We start from the raw sequence: 23,878 nt of genomic DNA on the forward strand, positions 1-23,878 counted from the left end.
TACAGATTAAGAAATTGGTATGTATTAAATTTATGTAAAGTACAGTTAAATTATATTTCCTCAAGTGCAATATCGTTATAGTAATAAAAATAATAGAAATCTAAAAAGAGGAAAATGTAATAAAACATGCTTATGAAACATACTTTATTTAAAGAATTGTAGAATAATTTAAATAAAAAGTAGGTATGTAAATTATTTGCAGACTTATCTAACAAATGCATTTAAACAGAAAAAATATTAGTTCCTAGTTCTCCATGTTATATTTTATTTAGCAAGTGAAAACTAAACTATTAATAGTTATCATAATAATTAATTGATATCCGATTGATTCATTAATAAAGTTTTATAGCTCGAGTTAAGAGATTAATGTATTTGAGGCTATCCACTGTCTGTACCGCTGTCGACTATTTCAGTGCAATCGATATCTATTTAAAATTAGGTCTAGCTGTTGAATAATATATTTAAATCTATTTCAGTTTATAGATACAATTAAAATCTATATTACTATTCAATTCCATTACCAAATATATACCAAAACTCTCTGACGGATGATTTCGATAAATAAAATTAAAAAAACATTTATATACCTATATAACAAATAAGAAATTAAATAACAAAAAGTAGCCGAGATGGCCCAGTGGTTAGAACGCGTTGCATCTTAACCGATGATTGCGTGTTCAAACCCAGGCAAGCATTACTGAATAATCATTTGCTTAATTAGTGTTTAGAATTCATCTCCAGCTCGGCGGTGAAAAACATCGTGAGGAAACTGTTTTTGTCTAATTTCAACGAAATTCTGCCAGATGTGAATCCAGCATCAACCAAACCGCATTGGAGCAGCGCTTTGGAATATACTACAAACCTTCTCCTCAAAGGCCTTAGCCCAACAGTGGGAAATTGACAATTGAATTGTTGGAGTAAATAGAAGTATTTAAAATACAATTGTATGATTTTGTTACAGTAATATAATACAACGCCATCTAGTGCTCACAAGAGACATTAGCAACATAAATGTTCGTGAATATTTAAAGACAAAATTACAGGCTATTAGGCGGTAAACGCCGATCAACTTTAACGTATGTGCCAGTTATATTTAATTCGAATACTCTATGAATTAACTAAACCGTAAAATAACAGTATAATTTCTTCGAACAGTTAATTTAGTTCATTATTTACACAAACGATTTATAGATTACTAGCGATCCGCCCGGCTTCGCACGTCGAAAACCGTCAGGGTTTCTCTGTTATTTTGTGCATGTATAATACATATAAACATTCCAATTGAATCAATCTATATGTTAGAAACACCGCATCAAAATCAGTTGAGTAATTTTAAAGATCTAAGCATACACAGGAACAGACAGCGGTGAGCGTCTTTGATTGATTACTGATTGATACTATGTAATGATTATATTATTATGTTGGGTCGTGTTTTTATAATAATGAATATAAAGACACGGGATTAGCTAGACTGCTGGATAGGAAACTCCAACAGGAAGTAAGAAGGGCGTGGGAATGCATGAGCATTGTGCACGCAACATTATTGGCGGATGGTATAAAAAGAGGACAGCGCGTTGCCATAGGAAACACTTAGACTATTCACATGCTACAATATGTTTATACAATTTCTTTGTTAAAATGTTTATTACAGATAATAAAAGCTAGCATAATTAGCATTTCGTTTTCATATTAAGACTCCTTTCATAAATTATCGAACAAGATATTTCATGATATTTTTTATTATCTGTTATATTTGTGATTTGTTTTCTCCTCAAAAAGGATTTCAAATTTCGAAGCATATACACTACCCCAGAGCAGTTTAGGTAATGAATACAAACGTGGCAGAATTAAAGACACGTGAATCGTGGTTTTATGAAATATACACACAAATTTAACACATGCTAATTTAAGGGTGCTTTTGCGATTACAATGTACTTATTCTATACACTTAGTAATTTCGGCTTTTATTTAATATACCATACGGTATTAATATTAGAATATATTTAATTATTTAGACACACAAAAATGCACCGTAGACCGTCTAAAGAAAACTCATATTGTAAAAAAACGAGAAATTGTAAAGTATTTTAAATTAATTCACTGAGGTCAAATGTTAGGTTACCATCAAAGATATGTTAACTTTCTAATTAATGTCATTGTAGTAACATTACACGATAATCACTTTTTTAGTGTGGTATCACTATCATATATTGGTAACACTGACAAAACAAAAAAAAAAATAACCGCAATAAACACAGAGGTATTTTTGTCAAATTTATATGTTTTGTAGTGTTCAATTTACATATATTTATAGATAACAGCCAGGATTTTGTCGGTTCTTTATAAATAAATGTATAAACGACAAAATGTTATAAAGACAAAACTTATTTTTAATTATATTTAATAAGCATACTGTTTCAAAGGGAGACAAAACTGAAACCTCTTTCGAGATGAAAGAACTCGTCTTACTTCACTGCTATTCTATAATCCGTAACTATAAGTTATAAATACCTCATCCCAAAACCACAAAATGAAGATATTTATGCATAATGTATTAATATATTCAAGTGGAACGTTGAGCAATCACCTCTTACTGAATTATATTTTATTTAAAAATGAAATCGAATAAAAACAATCCTTAAAAATACCACACTTGGCCACAGGCCAGTTTTTCGTCTAGAATCTGAAGCAATATTCACCACGCTGTTCCAATACGGGTTGACGGGTAAACATATAAGATTTAATTTCGGAAGTTTAATTTTTCTCTATAATATTTTAATTACGATTATTAAACTGATTTTGTCACTGGAAATGTTAATATGTCTTGACTGGATTCGTACCTACGACCACGGTTATGATGCACGTTGGCTTTTCCCTTATTTGAAAAAAGAAGACTAAAAAATTTTGTAAAAAAAAAATATTAACAATTATATAACCTAAACATTCGACAATACTGGCCACACGGTAGTTAATATTAAATTAAAAAATACAACTATTGTTACTATTGCTTATTTTACGTCCTATCTGTCTGTTTTATCGCCAGGAAACATCACAATTTCATAATTTCAGGGCTTCAAGTTGAAAAAATAATTAGCATTAATATAATCAAAATAACTATCGCAATTTATTAAATAAATTTTCATATGTTTGAATTTAGAATAGCTTTAAAAAACATGTTAATAAAACGAATTATAATTTTAAATATAAACATAACTTTTCAAACGCAACATAAACATTAAATAGTCGAAAACAACACCGCTTTTCCGCTATATAATCAAAAAACTGAAAATTATTCTTGATCTTACGATTAATTTTCAGTTTTAATAGAGCGAGACTTCCTTATTTCCAAAATTTATTTCTTATTTAATAAATTCAAATTTTATTTAATAACATACTTTAATATTTTTAAGAAGTCTAATTTTGAATTGAATAAAAATGAAATTCGAATCTGTCAAGTTAATCAAAAGCATGTAAAATATGATATAATTACGACCTTGACAATCGCTCTGTATTAAAACTTGGCATCTTGTCATCATTATAAAATAAACTACATAATGAAATAAAATGCCAGACAATTTATTATAAAATATGCCGAACCCTTTTCAAATATTTGATATTTGACGACCTCCGTAGTCGAGTGGTGTGTACACCGGTTTTCATGGGTACGCCACTCCGAGGTCCCGGGTTCGATTCCCGGCCGAGTCGATGTAGATTACCATTAGTTTTCTATGTTGTCTCGGGTCTGGGTGTTTGTGGTGCCGTCGTTACTTCTGATTTCCATAATACAAGTGCTTCAGCTACTTACATTGGGATCAGAGTAATGTATGTGATGTTGTCTCATATTTATTTAAAAAAAAAAAAATAAGTAAGATGTTAAACGTAATTTAAGAAACATTAGTGAATTTTAAACTAGTTTCAATTTTTTTTCTAAATGAGATACCATAGACATCATATTTCAAATAAACTCTTTTAATTTAATTAAAATGATGATACATAAAATACTATAATAAATTTTATTGATAATATTTTTGTTATTAACTATTTACTATAAAGGTTGGCGTTGATGATTACTGTCCTGCTCTTCGAGATCGTATCGTGAATTTGGATCAATGAACAGACTATAAAAACCAAAAACAAGTTGTTAAAAGTAGTAGTCTGTTACTTACATTCAATCAAACATACACTGGCCTTATAACATATGATATACATTGCATAAGTGACTGCTCAATATATTCCAATAGGTTTAAAACACCTTTCCTAAAACTGACACGTCCGTGTACGAAGATTGATTGGAGAACTAAATCTGTCAGTTAAACGTTATACAATATTTATATGTTTGACATTTAAAAAAAAACGTCTGCACACAATCTTTTTATATATTAATAGCGTGAGCCGATTCTTCTCTCAGTGATTATGGGGCTGAACATTAAAAGTCGGTTTTGATCTCGTTTAGAAGAGCTAGATGCCTGATCTAGGAAATAAAAGAGGATTCTTGATTTCACTTTACTAAATTGTTAAAAACAACAAATTTAAAAAAAAAATTAAAATGTAAACTAAATTAAACGACGACTAAATAATACCTATTTATAAAAGGTCTCATCATTTTCGTGCGATGAGTGACTTGCATTTTACAATAAAATAAAACTATGAAAGTTTATGAATTTCCTAAAATATCTTTCGAATAAACGTGAAGTTTTGGGGGAATCCGATTAGTTAAAGATTTAAGTAGCGACCACAGCGATTTATTTAAGAAACAACATATCTTAACAAACAATATAACTCCAGCCAAGATAAAAATAATCAAATAGTTCTCAATGTATTTATTTAAAAACATTGGATCCATTTTAATGACACTGGGCTATGTTTAATTTTTTTGGAAATCGTCAATAAGTAAATAAATTATTTGTATACTGGATAAGTTACATTATAAACTGAAAAAATTGTCAATTATGACCTTTAATTACACCAGTCTCTTAATATATTACTTGAAAACTTCTTACATTATAATTTATCAAAACTTATAATATTAAAGCATAATTATAAACATAATGACCATTTATTAAAATAAGAAAGTCACAAACAGTAATTCATAAACCCTGTTTAAGCTCAAACATCCACCGGCTTTGAGGTTTAAGATCTTACTTCTGATATGATTTGCTGGTTATTTAATCCTTTAACGGAGGCTGTGCTTGCTGTGGGATTGTGGAACTGTGGTTGAATTAGTCGCCTGTAGAAGTCGTTTAATAGGCACGGTAGTTGCAAAGAAAACGCGCTTTTAAATTAATGGCCATGCGGAATCGAGTCAGCCTGACTTAATGGCTGGTGTACACTTAAATCCGACGCCCGTTTTCTGGATGAGTTAAAGAGACATCATTTGTATGGTAATTATGCTCAGGAGATTAACTAAAAGTACAGACAATAAAACTTCTCTTATCTGGCGATGCAATAATAGTTCACTATGTATATTCGGATTGATAATATTGATTGTGTTCAATTTTTTTTTTTATGCAAGTTACTTTTTTCTTTATAGTATGGTACAAGAAACATCTACATAATGCCTTAAAATATTACTTACATCACTGTCATTTCATACCACCGTTCGCAAATGTACAGTATCAAAAAACGGTATATTATATCAGAAGTACAATTATCTTTAATGGAGAGCCTCTCGTCTGCTACAAGATACGGCTTGTCGGAGACGTGACAACAGACCCGAGAAGAGGGGTTTCCTCTTAGGGAGGGAGGACCTTTTGAATTATAGCCATGGTCTGCCCCCAGCACTTATCTCTGCATAATGACACTGAAGATCGGGTTACATGATCCAGTTATTACGTAGGAAATTAGAACTGTATCCAACTTAGAGTAATTAGCATCGCGCATACATTTCATATGTTGTTTTACGACATAATCGCCTTCTAATGGATGTTAAGAATAAAGTGTAACGGCGCTATACTAATATACTAATGTACTACAATTCGGAAATACGTAAAAGGAAACCACAGTGTAATAAAACGTGACTGGAATAATTGGTTCCTAATTGAGTTACAGAGATAAAGTGAAGCTTTGCCAAAAATTGCTTTTTAATGCAAAGGTCATAACCTGTAGAGAGTTTGTGATTAACCCAACAACGTTGAACTAATAGCTTTAATGGGATGCTGCATGGAGGTTGAGGGAGGGAGAGCGGATTCAATTTAAGTGACGGAAATTGCTTCATTTAACATTACTAGCGACAAAGCAGATCAAACACATATCTATTTCCGAGTAGCGACATATTTTAATTGAACTAATTAATAATTAACAATGCCTATCGTTTCATTCAATTTCCTATGAATTTTATTTTAATACAACAATGAAATAAGATATAGAAAATACATCCTATTACAATTTAATTTGTAATAGGTGTAATTATTATCAAAAGTTAGTAAATAAATAGCTTATCAATAAATTGAACATCTTAGAATATATATTGCAAATCATAATTAAATTAAACGCAAATAACAATGAATATTTCATTTGTTTTGAAAAATACCAGTGCACTGCTTTTCTCAGTCGGAACACGTCAATTTTCAATGATAGCGTGTCGTAGGAAAAATATGAAGTAGCAGATCAAGTGAACAAATATTCTTTTCATATTAAAAGTAAATAGTATTTCGAAATTCTATGTAATAATATATATCTAGTGAAATATTATATCTCTTATACGTACCTCAAACTCAAACTCAAATACCTTTATTCAATATGAAAGAATTACACTCATTTATTGATAGTCAAATTAAAAAAAAAAACAAACGGCTCGGAAAAGTTTATACTTTGACCTGAGAAAAACCGACTAAAGAACCTCAGCGAGTCCTTTTTTCCATACTTTAAGAGCATTGAACCATCATTCCAAATTCAAATAAATTGAATTTTAAAATATAAAAATTGGTATACAGATTAAATAGAAAATAAGAATCGAACTGATTTTATTACATACGTGTGTGTGTGTGAGGAGCTAGCACAGCTTTATCTTCTGTATTTATTTTACTTCGACAGTAACATTTGTTTCATTCCAAACTAAATATTTTTCGGGTCTACATGACGGCAGTTTTTAGGGTTGTTTTACATCTATTAAAGTAACAGCTTACTGTGAGATGAAAGACTACGTTTTTGATGAAAGGATATTTACGTTGAAACTCGGTATACTTTATAGTCGGTTGAATGTAACGTAATTCAAATTTACCATCACTTGAGACGTTTCAGTTATACTTTTTTTATGCTCATAGATACATCTCTGCAAGGGCATGAGATATTATGCCATATTTTCACGGCATCATTTTACCTTTGCTTTAAATGTGCAGTTCAGATCGATTAACGAAACAATCAGAAAATACAATAATCTATAATGTTATACTTTATTTTTTTAACATGAAAGCCTTAATTATAAATAAATAAGAAATAAAAATAGTTACTGTATAAAACATGACCGCGTGGAATGGCGGCGAGAAAACTTCAAATTAAAAAAAAAATCTCCCAAATTTATTTTTAACTACCCATCAGACATTTATCTGTTTGTGTAAATAGAATGTTAATTGGAATGTATAGAATACACCTTTGCTATTTAGGTTTTTTTTTTATTATTTATAGTGTCTAAATTTTAGTTCCAGTCATCACTTTAAAATAAGAACAAAAACTGCGTACGTTATACGAGTATATCATCGTAACTACACTGCATCATGACTCCTACGTAATTTCTTTCTATTTTACAATTTTCTACAATTTACGACCATGTTCAGTGAACACGTTAAAAAATTTTAGTATTATACTTTAAGACTTGTGTTGTAAAGTTTAAAATGCAATGAATTTTACAAAAAAGGTGACCGGATCTCTAAGTCTTGGTTCACGCATTCTAGTTTTTTGACTTCAGTGCCTCTGAACAATGACATAAATATTTTGAATAAACAAAGAACTATACATATTAATATGTATAACAAATTAATTGAGACAACAGATGCATTTTGTAAATAATAAATAATCGGTACTGCAAATATGTTTTATATATCAAGACTTATACTTATGTTATTGTGTCAAATAAACTAATAAATAATAAGCTATTTACACCTTATTTGCAATTTTTTAATTAGTAATTATTTAAGATATCGCACATAATAACAATCAAAACCATAAAAAAGACATAGAATGCGATAATTATCATAATAATATCTCAAATTATTTAATTTTTACGAGCAGTTATTGTACAACAATGTATACAAGATCACATTTCGAACACGGCGGCTATTCTTAAAGCAGCGTCCACAGGATATGCACAAGATTGGAGTCCAATGTCACGCCAAGGCGAACAGAGAAAGATCAGACAAAGCACCGCTGACTTTACCAAATATCTAATATTAGGCTACTAAAAAATACTTCAAAGAAAACCCTAATAACTACATGCCGGATCCAAAATCCGAAACCAAAACCTCAAATGTGTATGTAGAGCATACAACCTTAAAAATTAGCCATTACATCAATGAAGTAGTGTCCCAGTTACAGATATCTTAAATCAAAATCAAATAATCTGAATCTAAATAACCTTTATTCAAGTAAGCTTTTACAAGACGTTTGAATCTTTGAAATTTTACAATTAAGTGAAGCTACCACAGGTTCGGAAAGTAGACTCTACCGAGAAGAACCGGCAAGAAACTCAGTAGTTACTCATTTTCAACATTTAAAAATACAAAGTCAAGTTAGTTAAATGCAATTATTTTAATTAATATATCCTGCTTGGAAGTCAACAGGTATTAACTCCACGCTTTTTTATCATCTATAAAATCTTGTATCGAATAATATGCCTTTTTTTACCAATGTATTTTTTATAAACGATTTGAATTTAGGAAACGGCTAAGTTAAAAATGTCTGCGGAATTTTATTTTTAAATAAAATAAAAAATTAAACTACTAATTTTGTTAAACTGTGATTAAACCAAGATTTGCTATTTTCTTTCGAATTTCAATTGTGAAAGAAAGTGAACGCTTGTTAAGCAACGTTTTTGATTATTTTATTCGGCTTTCAATTATCAGTTAAGCGATTTGTAACACTCAGTGTATTATTCAAATGAATTTATCCAGAACGACTAATGAGAGATTAACGTTACTTGTTTAAATCACACTATCCTTTACCTTACCTACCTTCTAAAACTTGCTCAAACTTTTTCTTATTATTTGACATCTAATACTAAAGTGATTTCATTTCTTATAAACGTTGAGTAATATATATCTCTCTCTTTCTTTCATAATTTATTTGACATTGGAATGAATAAGACAGCATTGTTTAATTAATCACCTTGCAAAGAATAGCTATAGGTAATGCCGGGAAGAAATTCCGTACCTAATTGTGGTTTCTACAAATAACAGAATATACTAATCAATTGGTTAAAACTGTCGTTAAAATCAATTAGAAATAATTCAGCGCATATTATCATTTATAAAATTTCGATAACGGTTTTACAGAGAAACTTTATAATTACAGGTTCTATGATACGCGTAGATCGAAATACGTGTATTTTCACCCTTAGTTAGATCGTGTTTTGCAGAAATGTTCCAATACACAGGTCTTATTATATTATTATTATAAAAAAGAGGTATTAAAACATTTTTAAAATGATATAAAGCAAAATGTAAAACTCACAACACAGATACTACTAGAACAAATATTATATCTTTTAAATCTTAATACTTTTTAATTTTGTTTTTGTCCAGTTACAAAATGAGATTGATATCTTATTTTATTTTACTTGACTAATTTAATTCTTTTTTTAAATTCTTACAATTGAAATGATATAACAAAGGGGCTCATATAAAAGTCAATTTAGATATTTGAAATTATAAAATGACAAATGAATGAACAAACGGACACGGTGCCTTAGTCTTTCTTTATTAAATTAATTCTGTGCGAGTGCCAAAATGCATTTAGTAAACCACTTGAAAATAAAACAGGATTTCTTGAAGAAATATAAAGAAGGTCCTATCTACTCGTGAAAAACTAACGAAATATTAAGTAAGATGTATTTCTATGATCTTATTAAATTAAAACCAATAACAATTCTATTTTTTAAGTTTTTTGGATTATTATTTACCAGAAAAATAATCCCAAATAATATTAACAAAATACTAAGTAGTCTGTCTTACAAACAGTACTTAATACCACGAGAATATTACTAAAGATTTCGTATGTTTAAATTAAAAATACATTGCATAACATTTTACATCTAGACAACTTTTAATATATATATAAAACCTCTTTTCATAAAAATTCAATAAAAGATTGCCGATTTTATTGTTCGAATTCGATAATTAAATTGTTTTTACTATCGAATTACATTCGACTCAGTTATTCGTTCAGAAACATTCGATGAACTAAAATATAACCCGTGTGATCAATTCTTTATAACCGCATACTAAAATTTTTATTCCTACTAGAGATGATGATTCGTAGGACATAGTTATTCATTAATAAAGGTAACAAAAAGGTTTACCAAGAATTTTTTACTCCAATTACTCGAGTACATGGAAGTCGCTTTTTTTTGTATGATGCCTTTTCGTATAGATTACTCGAAACATTTTACTTTCGAGCGTTCTTTATTTCTTTCCTAGCCATAGTTTTTATTTCCTGAAACAAATGAGCTCTGTCCCATTTCATAGCTTGTTAGATACGCATTGTATTTTTCCCTGAAATGTTCGTATTTTTTTCAATTTCCATCTACCGAATGCTCATATTATGCTTCCATAGAAAAGCAATGCCTAAAAAGCCCATGCTTCTATTTTAATACTTTGATACAGATATAATAAAATTAAATATATATACATATATATATGACATATTCTATAAGCAGACAAAAATAACTAAATTATGTAAAAATCTTCTATGTTTTAATAAAACTTTATTTAATAAATAACCGATACTCTATATATATAATAACTTTATAGGTTATAAAGGAGTGAAGACGATCAATGCGCAAAATAAATTGGTATATAGTGTTTTAATGTATATTGTTGTCGACTTTATCGTAAAACTATTTATAAAAGTCATAAAATTAAATCCTATTTTATACTTATTGTATACAAATTCATTTTCAAAATTAATTATCAACCACAGGCTCTTGAAAGTGATTATTTCACAATCATAATAACCTAACATTGATCAAATCATGTGAACATATACTGTATACGGTAGAAACCCGTTTAATCATCATCGTTAATATAAAATTTAATATGACACGTGATAACCGAAAATAACAATAGCCTTGTCATTAGGGCTGTAACCTCAATCTCATTGCCAACATATGAAAGTTTTAATCAGCACTTTAGCGGCACCCTGCTGAGAGCGATCACGAAGAAAAAATTATCGCGAGACGCTATTCTCGAATCACTAGACAAGATAATGTGACAATGAAAGGCATGGTTTATTTATTTGATTAAAACCCAAAAAAATTGAATGGAAATGCAATGTATTGATGACATCAAATACCAATGTACGAAAACAAATTGTAGTGTTCAAAATTTATAACTTAAAAACGATAAGTTTTGACATGCTGAATTGTACCACGAATGTATAAAGTAAAAGAAATTATCAATTTTTGAACTGATATCAAATCATATGCTATAATGTGTTCTTTATCTCAAATAAACAAAAACTCATTTTGAAAATCGCCATCATAGAAGTCATCCACACAACTTCGAGCGTATTTGACAGACGTTTTAATTCATAAGTATGAATTAAATTAATAAAATAAATCAATTAACGATCGTTTCGACAATACATCCCCAATAGGTGCCGCCAATTGGCAAGAGGGACGCCTGCGTCGGCCAAACTGTATCAGCTCGCCTCAATGAGTCCAATTAACTTCATTCATATGAGTATCTCTAAGAATTCCTATCGGCGCTATTTGATTGCTCTTTTAATATTACGATAACAATGTTATGATGTCAAATCAGAATCTACTGTTCAAATTAATGCTAATTAATCATTGAGATAATCAGCTATTTGTTTCACAAAATTAAAAAAATATTATATTTTTATAAAAAAGAACGACTTCTAAATAATTCCCGTTTATTATTACTAAAACAAAATATTATTTAATCGTCCAGCAATAAATGATTCATCATTCGCGATTCCGACCATAATCACTTTTGTAAATGTGAGTATTACATATCATATGAGTTTGTATTCCTACTCACTTTTTTAAATGAAGAATCTTAATGAACAACTGCTGAACAAAAATGATTGACAAAGGAGAAAGTATATAAATTTGAATTTTTTACTTTAATTTTAATTCTTTTTTATCAAATTTCGAGTTTCGAATTTGGTGAGATTTCACGAAATATCCACGATCTGGAAACCGTTGCCAAGATAAATCTTTCCATAAAGTCAAAAAATCCATATACATATTCGACCTCTTTGTATCGTGTAAACATCTACATAATAATGAACTAACATAAACAATACGTATCTATAAATATATCTCCATGTGCCATTTCTAGGGATGCAAGTGACGCGAGGAAGTTATTTTTGGTGTATAGTGTTTAATTAGTAAATAATATAACCTCGAAAATTATTCAAATGCAGCATCAAGCCGTGACAACTCCATTAGCGACGAACGCTGAATGCATTTCGATTAATATTCGCATGCGCCGCGAGTGTCTACTGATAATATAAGCAATTATTATTTGTTACATTCAACTGAATCTTTAAATGGTATCAATTTCATGCAGAATTAGTTGCTTCTTTCTTTTCATCCGGTCTGTCATCTATATATGAAATAAAATTGGAGTGTATGTTTGTAATGTTAAAATTACCGCCTTTTACTAAATGCACGATACATATATAAAAATATCATTTTTTACAATTGTCCGTGGTTATCTGTCTATTCTGGACTTTCACTGACAGATAGCTGATGTCATAAGGATTAACTTAGGCTTTTATTTTAGAATGAGTGTTAAATTCAAACGCCCACGAAGTCACGTGCACAGCTAGTTACATTAGTGTAATCATTTCAATTAAACGAGAATGATGAGAATTTAAATAAGAATATAATTAAAAAATACTTTTTAAAAGAAATGCAAATAGTAAACATACTGGCAAATGGACCCGAAACTTAGTGGTCGTCAACGCTATTATTTATTTTGCCATGTAGAATGTTAACCAACTCAATTATATACCATAAATCTTAGAAACTAAGATGTCATGTCTTTTATGGTTACACTGGTTCTCTCACTTTTCAAACTGAAACAAGATAATTCTAAATATTACTGTTTGATTGTATATGGGAACTGTGTGGTACGCGGTATAAAGCCCTACCACAAAAAAAATAGTATCACAAAATTTAGATTGTATTGTTATGAATATGAATTTGAATTAATATGAAGTTTGTATGTCTTCATTCGCCTCAATCAAAATATAAAACTAATAAGTTAAATCAAACTAAAATGCAAGAAGAAAAAAAAGCGATATTTACTAACTCCAGCAAATAGTTAATAGCTAAAATGTGTCATATGTCCATGGCCATAAAAAAAACCTCTCTAAATAGTTTTAAAAGTTCCAGTGAAGAAAAAAAAATACAAAAAGTCCACACTACTTCCAAGCAGTTAGAAGGAAATTCAGAAAATTCACGTATAAAATAAGGCGGGCAGCGTAATACTTACACGTCCTCAAGACCGTAAAAGGCCCGTTTACATTTTTCACCGTGCTAATTTTATTTGACTCACCCTGAATATATTATGCCCTATTATAACGCGGCCCCTCCACGAACGTTTAAAGCTAACAATGAGATTTTTTTCCTGCTTAAATCTTTAACATTAAATTTAGACGAAATGTTAAAAATCTGTTATCATGCCATTTTATTACTAATTAAAGTCGCTTTTGTTTTATATTTCAAATTACGGAGCATTTTTTTTATGTTATTTTACCTAAATTGTTTTGTTTATTTTGGTTATATTGTTGTGGTGAATTTGCTACAAAGTCATAACATTTTGCGACTTGACTGATAACGTTATTTACTGATTATTTTATATATACTGTATAATTATAATATAAAAAGTAGTTAATTTCGTTTCTTAAGATTGAATTTCATAACGTCTCATTAACTTACGTTTCTTCCTCATTTACATTGCGCTGAATCGAATCAAAGAACTTCTTGCAATTTATTGCATAATTCTACCTGAAACAAGAAGAAAATGTATTAGTGAAAGGCTACGGTATAGAATAAAAACACGTGTATAAAATTAGTTATGGCTTAATAAATATTTATAATTTGAAATCATTTAATTAAAAGCAAACATAAATTATAATGTGCTATAAAGAAATTTTTATTTGTTTTGTGAAAATGTATGTAAATAAAATTAAATGTTTATATAAATGAAAAACAAGTATGAAGGCAATAGGAGTAAATGCTACAATATAATAATATTCATGCTTAAATTTACTACTAGTCTATAATTGTTGATAATACTCGGAACACTCGAAGGGAAATTACAAACAGAAGTATCACTCGAAGATTACAGTTACAGAATTAATATCCTCCATAAGAGACGACACAACATCTCACTTTAAAAATCAACGATATTTCACTTGAATCGAAGCCAGTGAGAGTCCGTAAACAGAGAGGGCATTAATTACTTCGCATTTAATCAACTGACGGTATGACATTATGACTCGGACAGAAAAAGGCAGTTGAATTTCCGAAGCATTCAGCCGAAACAATCCAATAATAGCACGTTTCGATCGTTCCAAGTTTAACCGACCCGGTTACGGAGTACGGAGATACCTGCCGCCAGCACTGCAACTTTAATGGACCCATCGTATCATTTGTTTTTAAATATAAACCCTCCGCTTTTGACCTACTCGCCGTGACAGTTCCTGAATAAGCCCGTTACTTTGGTCGTATTTTAGGAACCAGTTAGTCGAATACATTATTCCTTTATAGAACGAATTTGGGGCACAATATGCATTTGCTAAAAGGGTTTTATTTCTAGAGGGATATTTCCATCGAAATTTTAACTTGCCTAAAATATACAACTAAAATTTAGTTTAAAGTGGAACAGACTTCTTAATACGGCTTAATATTTGTATGTAGCATTAACTATGAAGTGTATCAAATCTGTCGGTCTGTAACGAGAATGTATTAATCCAAAGCGCAAACTGCCGGTAGAGTTCAAAATGGTCGGCAGGCATTATGTTGGTAATACCTGTCGCATATCTAACTTCCGTTCCAAAGCTACCACACAATGGGCTCTAAATAACATTCTGGCACTGCGAAATTCACTGAATACCATAGTGGACGATTGAAATCGTGAAACAGCAAGACGTTCTTAAACAACAGAATAGAGGAAGTTAGAAGTTTGTGTAATAAATTTCGACGTTGAAGCACGCTTCCATTGAAATGTGACTAATTTAATAGAAGCTATTTCGAGCAAAACCATACCTAAACAATGTCTACGTTTTGAAAGTCTCATATAATTAGGTACGTTGCACACAAACGCACTCGTTCTGAGTGTTTGAATGCGTACAACGGTAGGCTTAACTTGATACTTGGTTTAATTTGATATCGCAGTAGGAAGCCGAATGCCACATAACGCAAGAAGCAGAGAGCGTGCAAAGTGGATGGTGCAAGGATAGCCGGCTCAAACGCGGCATAGAGAACGCGGGCTTAGGCACTATCGCCGAGTGCAGACGGCTTCACATTCACCATTCAAGTTTTTAAATGAGCCCTGCTTTTCTGGAAGAATTGGTCTTGCATTGTTTCATGCATAAATGTGCTTTGCTAAAACATCCACTAGTTATTTAGGACACATTAACCTCTCGCTTAAATTAATAATTACATTACAATTATAAAATAGTTTAATTATTACGATATGATTAAATATATGTTAAATGACATTTTCAAGTTATATTCATACACCACGGCATATGCTATAAATGTTTTATTAACTTTGTAGCGTATAATATTTATCACAGGTAAACGTTAAAGCCGGCTGTAACTTGTTAAATAAATATCCCGGTTTTACAAGTTTTATCTTAAATAATCGCTACCTGTACCGTCGTATATTATAATTGTAGTTTTTATGTCTTAAGCATAAAGACTATTTTACAATAAAATAAGATACAGATAATATAATCACTTACTTTATAGAAGCGTTGTAGCATAAATATAAATGATGGGATATCTATTTTAAGTACTTTCAAACTTTTTCTATTACAATTTATCCTTATTGAAAAATATATTATAAGATCTATCTTTTGTACTTGAAACTAACCTCTAACTTAAAACACTATTTCTTATCAAAATGTAATTTAAACTAAAACTATGAATCACAGATAATAAATAAAATAAATGCAGAAATATTGCTGCAAAATATTAGGTTTGCGTTTTTCACATTCAAATTTAATAATAAACGCTAAAAGTATGAACCACAGATAATATAAAACTTTGATGTAGAATTAATAACGTTAACAATAAAACACATTCTTTTTTTGAATAATAAAAACGTTGCGTTCTATGAATATTTTTAGAACTTCTAGTTGGTCCCTAAATAACTTCAGCTTTCTAGATTCGTACTCATGACTCCCACTAATGGTTTCGTATGTCATACTAACTGACAGGACTCGAAATAGGAATTTGAATTTCTTTTGTATTAAAATTTGTACACAACGATGTTAAATATGTACATGTGAATTGTAGGCTTCTGTTATTCTTGGTATGGTCAATAACTATCTAATTTTTAGTTGAACAGATAAGTAATAAAAAATGGTTGTTTTAATGGCCCTATTTCAATATTTTTCATAATACACATAGCTACTAAAAAAAACTATTTTTAAATAACAACTACCAAAATATTAACATAAGTAATTTGAAATAATTTCTTTAAACACCTTCAATGTTTTCCAATGAGAACCTACATTATATAACGCATTCTTTTAAATACAGCCATCGTGCATGTCGGCTAATCTAAGCTAGCTATCCAACCGAGCTGGAGATATCATTTTCTACAAGTGTGTGTGCAAACACAGGTGTGTTTTCTGTTCCTTACTTTATAATTCGAAGTTTCGACAATCTAACACAACCGGGATGAAATAAAAATAATTCAGAATTAGTATAAAGAATAAGATTTGAAATATTAATTAAACGAATTTTTCAATACTTTAACTTTCCTTTATAAAAATCGACGCCTAAGCATTATTTACTCGAAAGAATTAATTTTAACTACATAAAAATAAACAGCTTAACAAAAAGATTTTTTTATCTCAGATAACATTTGCTATAGCTGATATTAAAAAATATTACTGAACTAATTAATTTTAATCAGTTCATAAAATAAATAAAACTGCAATCTCAAGCTCTAGCAGTAAACCAATCTATATACATCAAATTAAACATCCAATATTGCAAAAGATTATAAAATATTTTTATAGAAACGTCGGATTACTCGAAGTCCACTCGAGATGTCATTAAATTAACTAAGCAAAAGCTCGAAGAACTTCAAGAAAAAAAAAACATGACATCTATTTAACTTTAAAGATAATCTTCTTAGGTAATCATGAAATAAGTGTATAAAAAAGAGTTGACGTGTAAATTTTTGTGTCATAATAGTTTCCTTAAAAGGAAGGAGGTTCTTAAACAGGTTTCTTATATACTTTTTAAATGTTCGAGTCATTCGATTTACAAAATTATGCTTTCATTCGAAAGAGGTTTATTACAAAATAGTTTAAATTTCGATGATTTTTCGACAAACTATCTTTACTATCTCTACTAATATTATAAAAGAGGAAGTAACTCTGTTTGTCTGTCTATTGCTCTATCACTACCAAAAATGAACCAAATTGATTGAAATTTAGTATGAAGCAAAATTGAACTCCACGGAAGAACATATACTTTTTTGCCTTACACGTGACAATCAACCCCTGAAACGAGCGAAGCCGCGGACAACCACTAATTTTTAATAAATACGACCAAATCAATCACTATAGTTACTTTTATTGCTTTATGTTAGTTAAACCGTGTAGAAACCGACTTGGTATTATTTTGACGATCATTTTTTTATAAGATAAGAGAAAACTTTATATCTAATTTAATTGCATAGAAGTGAAATATCTACTCGGAAATTATATTATTTTAAAATTATAAGCTTTAACATTTTCTTAGTGCTTATACTCTTTTTAAGTCACATTCCGAAATGGCGGAAAAATTTAATGTAAAATTCCGTCACCTCGCAAGGAATGTCCCATTAGACCACACGCTGCCGTACATTTTTTTGTATAAAGCTTAAAGATTATTACCGAGTTTAGACATTCTGTATAAAGTATGGAATATATTTTACCAGCAAAACTCCGCAGACTTTATTTTACCTGTATTTTAATATCTAATAATTGTTAAATTTCGTATTGCGATTGAGGTATTGCACCGCCATCTTACGGTAAATTTCAACAATATCGACGAAACATAACTTTTCCCACAAAGAATGTACCAACTTTGTAGTAATTGGACAAACGGATTCAAACTCCATTTAGTATTCCCATAAAAATGGAATAAGAAAACTTCTTACAACAACAGCCTGTAAATTCCCACTGCTGGGCTAAAGGCCTCCTCTCCCTTTGAGGAGAAGGTTTGAAACATATTCCACCACGCTGTTCCAATGCGGGTTGGTGGAATATACATGTGGCAGAATTTCCACGAAATTTGTCACACGCAGGTTTCCTCACGATATTTTCCTTCACCGCTGAGCACGAGATGAATTATAAAGACAAATTAAGCACATGAATCAGTGGTGCTTGCCTGGGTTAGAACCCGCAATCATCAGTTAAGATGCACGCGTCTAACCACTGGGCCATCTCGACTTCAGAAAGAAAACAAGAAAACTTCTTGCTGTCACCTTTTTCATGGAATTCAGTATTAGGAGATACTTGTTCACTAAGCTGCTGTAAATTTAAGAACCTGGCCTCAAATAAAAATCTAATTCAAGTTCTTGAAATAGAAACCATGATTAGTTTTATTGGAAGTAAATTTTCACACAGTATTTACTAGACAGATTGAATCACAACAAAGTTCTGGTTATTATTCCCTATTCATGATACTGTTCTTGAATTTATTGATGAGCATATTTAGCAAGGATAAGGGATCCTGATGGATGAGTTCAATTTAGAGAAAGAGGTCACTATTAGAATCAATTTCTACTGACTTCGGTGTCTGAAGACAAAATTATTTTGTTTGGTATATTGTGATGGCATACGAATTTGAGACGCGATCTTTTATAATCGGCCTCATTCACCAGCTCAAGAGTCTCAACGTATAAAGAATAATGCTCGGTATTTCGCTACGTGACTGAATTTGTGCTAACGAAATTTGTGGACCAAATATCCAACATAACCGGCCAAGTTCGCAAGTCAATGCGGAAGGAAAGTCCTCGTATGGAAACCAGAACTGTAGGTAGCGAAAAGCCACCCGATTTTTCAATCACGTTGGAATAATTCCATCAAAATGAGCAGAGGTACAAGGAGAGGAGAACACACATAAGATAGCCTTTTAAGTAGTGACTTCAAAGAAAATCACTCAAACATTACGTAGTTAAAGTTAAGAGATCTAAATGTTTGGACAAATATAGAATGTAATAATAAATCGTCAAAAAAGACATTATAAACATTTTATTCAATTCAACACTCATATAATGTTGTTATTTAATAATTCACAAAAATGTTCAATGAATATTAATAACTATTTAGCTGTGAATTAATTTTAACAGATAATTACAAAATAGAAATACAAATCACGCAATTATTTATTCAACTAAATATATTTAATTAACGATAAAATATGAAATAAAATGTGTCAACGAAGAACAATAAATGTATTAAAACCGGTCTATTTAAGCTTCATTCAATTTACTTGAACCAGTGAAAAGATTAAGAAAATAATTGTTTCATTATCTACGTAAATACAACAATAGGTATTCACTTGCCAGTACAGCCGGAGCCCACTACCCTATTTTCTACTATAATATCTGTCAGACTGACTACCGGACAATACATAGCTCCTTTCTATTCAATACCCAAGCTAGCTTCATGGATATTTCCAAGAAAATGTAAGATTATTTTCTCCTGAGGCTCTTCACTTAAACTATCTTAGAAACAAACTTTGCATAATTTTCTCAGCGAGCCTAAGACTCAAAATGGGGAGAAAAATATACAGCACTTGTATCTCAACGCGGGCATCTCATTTAAAACGCGGTGGCTTACGTTTTTAAAGATGATGTTTGTATAAACATAGTACGATATGTTTACAGAAAGTCTCTGGCTGCCATCAAATGTAAAGCAACATAATAACCGGGTGAATGTAACGATTCTCGAATAAAGAGCACTTAATATCTATGCACATAAAGTGATCATATTGATACAATTAATAAAGACATTATTATTATTACCATTCATGTTATTGACGAAAGGTGGAAGGGTATCTATAAAGATATATGACGTAATTTATAGAAACTTGTATCTTTCTTATTATCAACTATCACTTACCGTGACTTTGTTTACATGTCATATAATGACTATTTATTTACTCGAGAATTGTTCGTTTTTTCCAGGATAAAAAGTACTCTATATGCTAATCCAAGACGATGAACACCTATCCATCAAATTTTATATAAATCTATTTAGGTTTATCGTTATGGTCCAGAAGTTGTACTCGTAGTAAGTTTACCGAAGACACAGGTTCAAAGCCAAGCAAAAAAATGCCGTTTTCACGTACTGTAATTTATAATTTATCCACAAAACATTATGAAGATTTACCTTAGTCTGTAAGTATCGCAGTTGATATTGTACGACAAGCCTTATTTTTAAACAGCAGAAGAAAACCAATAGTAGAAGTTAATATGTGTGTGAACAAAGATAAATAAATAGTAAAAATCAGGAGATCGATTATAAATAGAAGACTGTTAGTATAGGAAAGTTTAAGGTTTTTAGCGCTGCAAAAATACTATTAAATCAAGTGCTCTAGGCACCAAAAATAAAAAATACCGACCGTATTAAGAACAGCAAGCGCTCGGGTTCAAGCAGTGTTTTGTTTGTCCCCAAAATAAAGGTTTTTAAGAAACCTTCTGAGGCACCTTACAGATGGTCCAAGACGTAACCATGTCGTTAGTATAGACCAATATTATACTTTTTTAACGGAACTAAGAGTAAATTTATCTTATACTGGACAGACAGTGATATTCAATTACAGTGTGATTAAAAATAATATGACAATAATTTATTTTATATTACTAATAATAAATATTAAAATCGAAATGTGTCAAAGAATATAGAATGTTTATACTTGAATTACTAAAGATTTAGATAAGACATCTAAGTACAGGAGTCTGAGATCTCACATCGCACAGATAACTCGGTAGCTGCCTGTTAACTTGTCGTTTATCACCTCATTACCATATTCAGTATCTACCTAAGTGCAATGCGAACAGACGATATAGCATTGCTTTTAAACTTAAATTTACTTCTAGTGTATTATACAGAGGTGTTTTCTTAAAACTACTCTTGAACTTGAATAACAAATAATATTGTTTGATTCGTTATTTTTACAAGATTTTGTCATTAGGTTTATTTTTATCTAACATTACTGTTGGACTTTTTATAGAATGGAGGAACTCAGCCAAATCACCTAAGAATGTAGCTGATAGCAATTTCTTAATCAAGGTGTAGGAGATAGATCTCTAGCTCTAGTCTTCTATTTAAGGATACTCCATATTATGTCCTTTACAGAGTGAAGGTCAGGACTTTTTAACTTCTTCTTGCCAACGATATTTCCAATAACACCAGTCACTACGTATGACTGTGTGTTATCATGCATGCTTATAATTAGCATGTACCTCTGTTGTGTAACATGCACCAATTAGAGCATCTCTTGATGTAGAATCAATTCTGATCGATTAGTCTAAAAAATACCTAGAAACGTCAGTTCGCGTGATTCTATGTATGCATGTTGTCCTGGTCTTTTCTAGTAAGTGGTATTCTTCTCTTCTCACATTTTTGTCATCTATATTCAAATCCTTGAAATCATTTAAATTGGACTGTTAGCAATCACTAGAAAAGTACTCACTAAAAATGCTGCTACCACGATAAAGCGGCATCTCTTTGGGTCGTCCCGTCTTCGAGACGCAAGTCATCGTCATTGCTGTCTGGACTCAAAAAACTATGTAATTCAAATAGTAGTAGTATAAGGTCTCAGTAGTGCTATTGCACAATCATACCGTGGCTTTCCTAACATTGGTAAATTTATCCTCAGACAAAATTTGTACAAAGTTATTGTCTTAGTCCATAAATTATCGTAAGAGATATTTAGGGATTTTTGTTTTGCACGAGAAAAAAATTCGAAGGAGACCTATAACGTAAACTATCAAATCGCCATGCAGCTATAGTCGTTACTCAATTATTTTAATTATAAGCTTATCAGTGAAACTATTATGGAACATTGAACAAAATATTGGTGGGTTAACTTTTTAATGTCCAATTTATTTATTTTGAGTCAAATATTCTAATTACAAGTTTTTAGTGTTTGTGGCAATATTTTTTTTTTATGTTGATAGGTTACAGAAGTCTCTGATAGGTCTATTAGATGATACTGTTATGGAGAATTTGTTTCTTTACTTTCTATAATAAATGAGACACAAATTATTTCACTTAGTAAGCTTCTTTCTTATTGGTAAAATATTAAGGAAACATTTTTATTTTTTTTCTTATGAAATTGTAGGCTACATTTATATAAAAAAAATAATCTAATGCGACGTAAAATAAATAATTTGTTACCAAAGAGGGATTACGTTATCGTTACAACTACAAAACAAACTAGATAAGGAGTTGCTACGAATTACGCATGTGTGATGTTATCGTATTGTATAATAGGTTTAGTGGTTTTCTTGTGTGTGTGAGCTACGAAATATAGTACTAAAGAGGTCAATGTTCCTTGATGATAATACAGGCGGGTACATTTCTATGACAGTGATCGATTGTTCGGAAGACCTTAGCTTATGCAAACATCTTCGGTGAAGCTGGAGTCAGAAAATCTGTGGAAAAGCGATTTACTCGTACGTCAGTGTAAGACGGATTGGAACGATAACGCTATATTCAAATCAACTATAACCGAGGAGAGGAACTAATATTTCTATATTTTCATTGAAAACAGATAAAAGGTAATTAATCGATCAAAGACTTTATTGAGACGATAAGAGATATTGCTTTTGAAGTACGGTTAAATGTTATGAATTTGCACATTGCAACATTATTGGCAAACCAATAAATAAGCGTTCGCAGTTCGCACATAATAACGATAAACCTTAAACTCAATAATAAATCGATTCGTTCGCGAGATAGAGTTCTGGGGCGACCGCAAGATATCGATGTGAGCGTGGGAATATGATAAACAACGATTAAAAAACCTTGTCGTACGTTTTACTGCTGAGTCGCTGTCGACTCGTAACGATTTATTGGCTAATTCGAAAACTATCGTTTAGAACAACATTGTATCCCTCATCTTATGTATAAGTCGTAACTTTCATCAGTAAATAACATCGATAAATTTAGACGTATGGGCATTTTATGTTATAAGTTTGCGAACGGACGATTAAGCCACCTGATGTAAGCGATCACCTCTGTCCATAGTACATATTAACCGTTCGCATATAAATCTAGAAAAGTTTGAAGTCGAAGAATTTACGGGTTAATTGTTTTTTAGTAATGATATAAAACCTCCGATGCTCCATAGCGAAAAGTATAACATCGTAAAAACAAGTCAATTTAATGGTAAAATTAAATTCGTCTACATACAGCATTAGACAGATATAGTAGAATATGATTCAAACCT

General features: G+C 30.5%; 1 protein-coding gene across 7 annotated transcripts in view; it reads right to left on the reverse strand.

Annotated features, from left to right (window-relative positions):
• The window catches only part of LOC124533325 (RNA-binding protein Musashi homolog Rbp6), a 468,593-nt gene that overhangs the window by 409,333 nt on the left and 35,382 nt on the right, over nucleotides 1-23,878 (reverse strand). The gene's annotated exons all lie outside the window — the stretch shown is intronic.

The sequence above is a fragment of the Vanessa cardui genome, chromosome 11 (assembly GCF_905220365.1).
Source record: "Vanessa cardui chromosome 11, ilVanCard2.1, whole genome shotgun sequence".
Taxonomy (NCBI): Eukaryota; Metazoa; Arthropoda; class Insecta; order Lepidoptera; family Nymphalidae; genus Vanessa; species Vanessa cardui.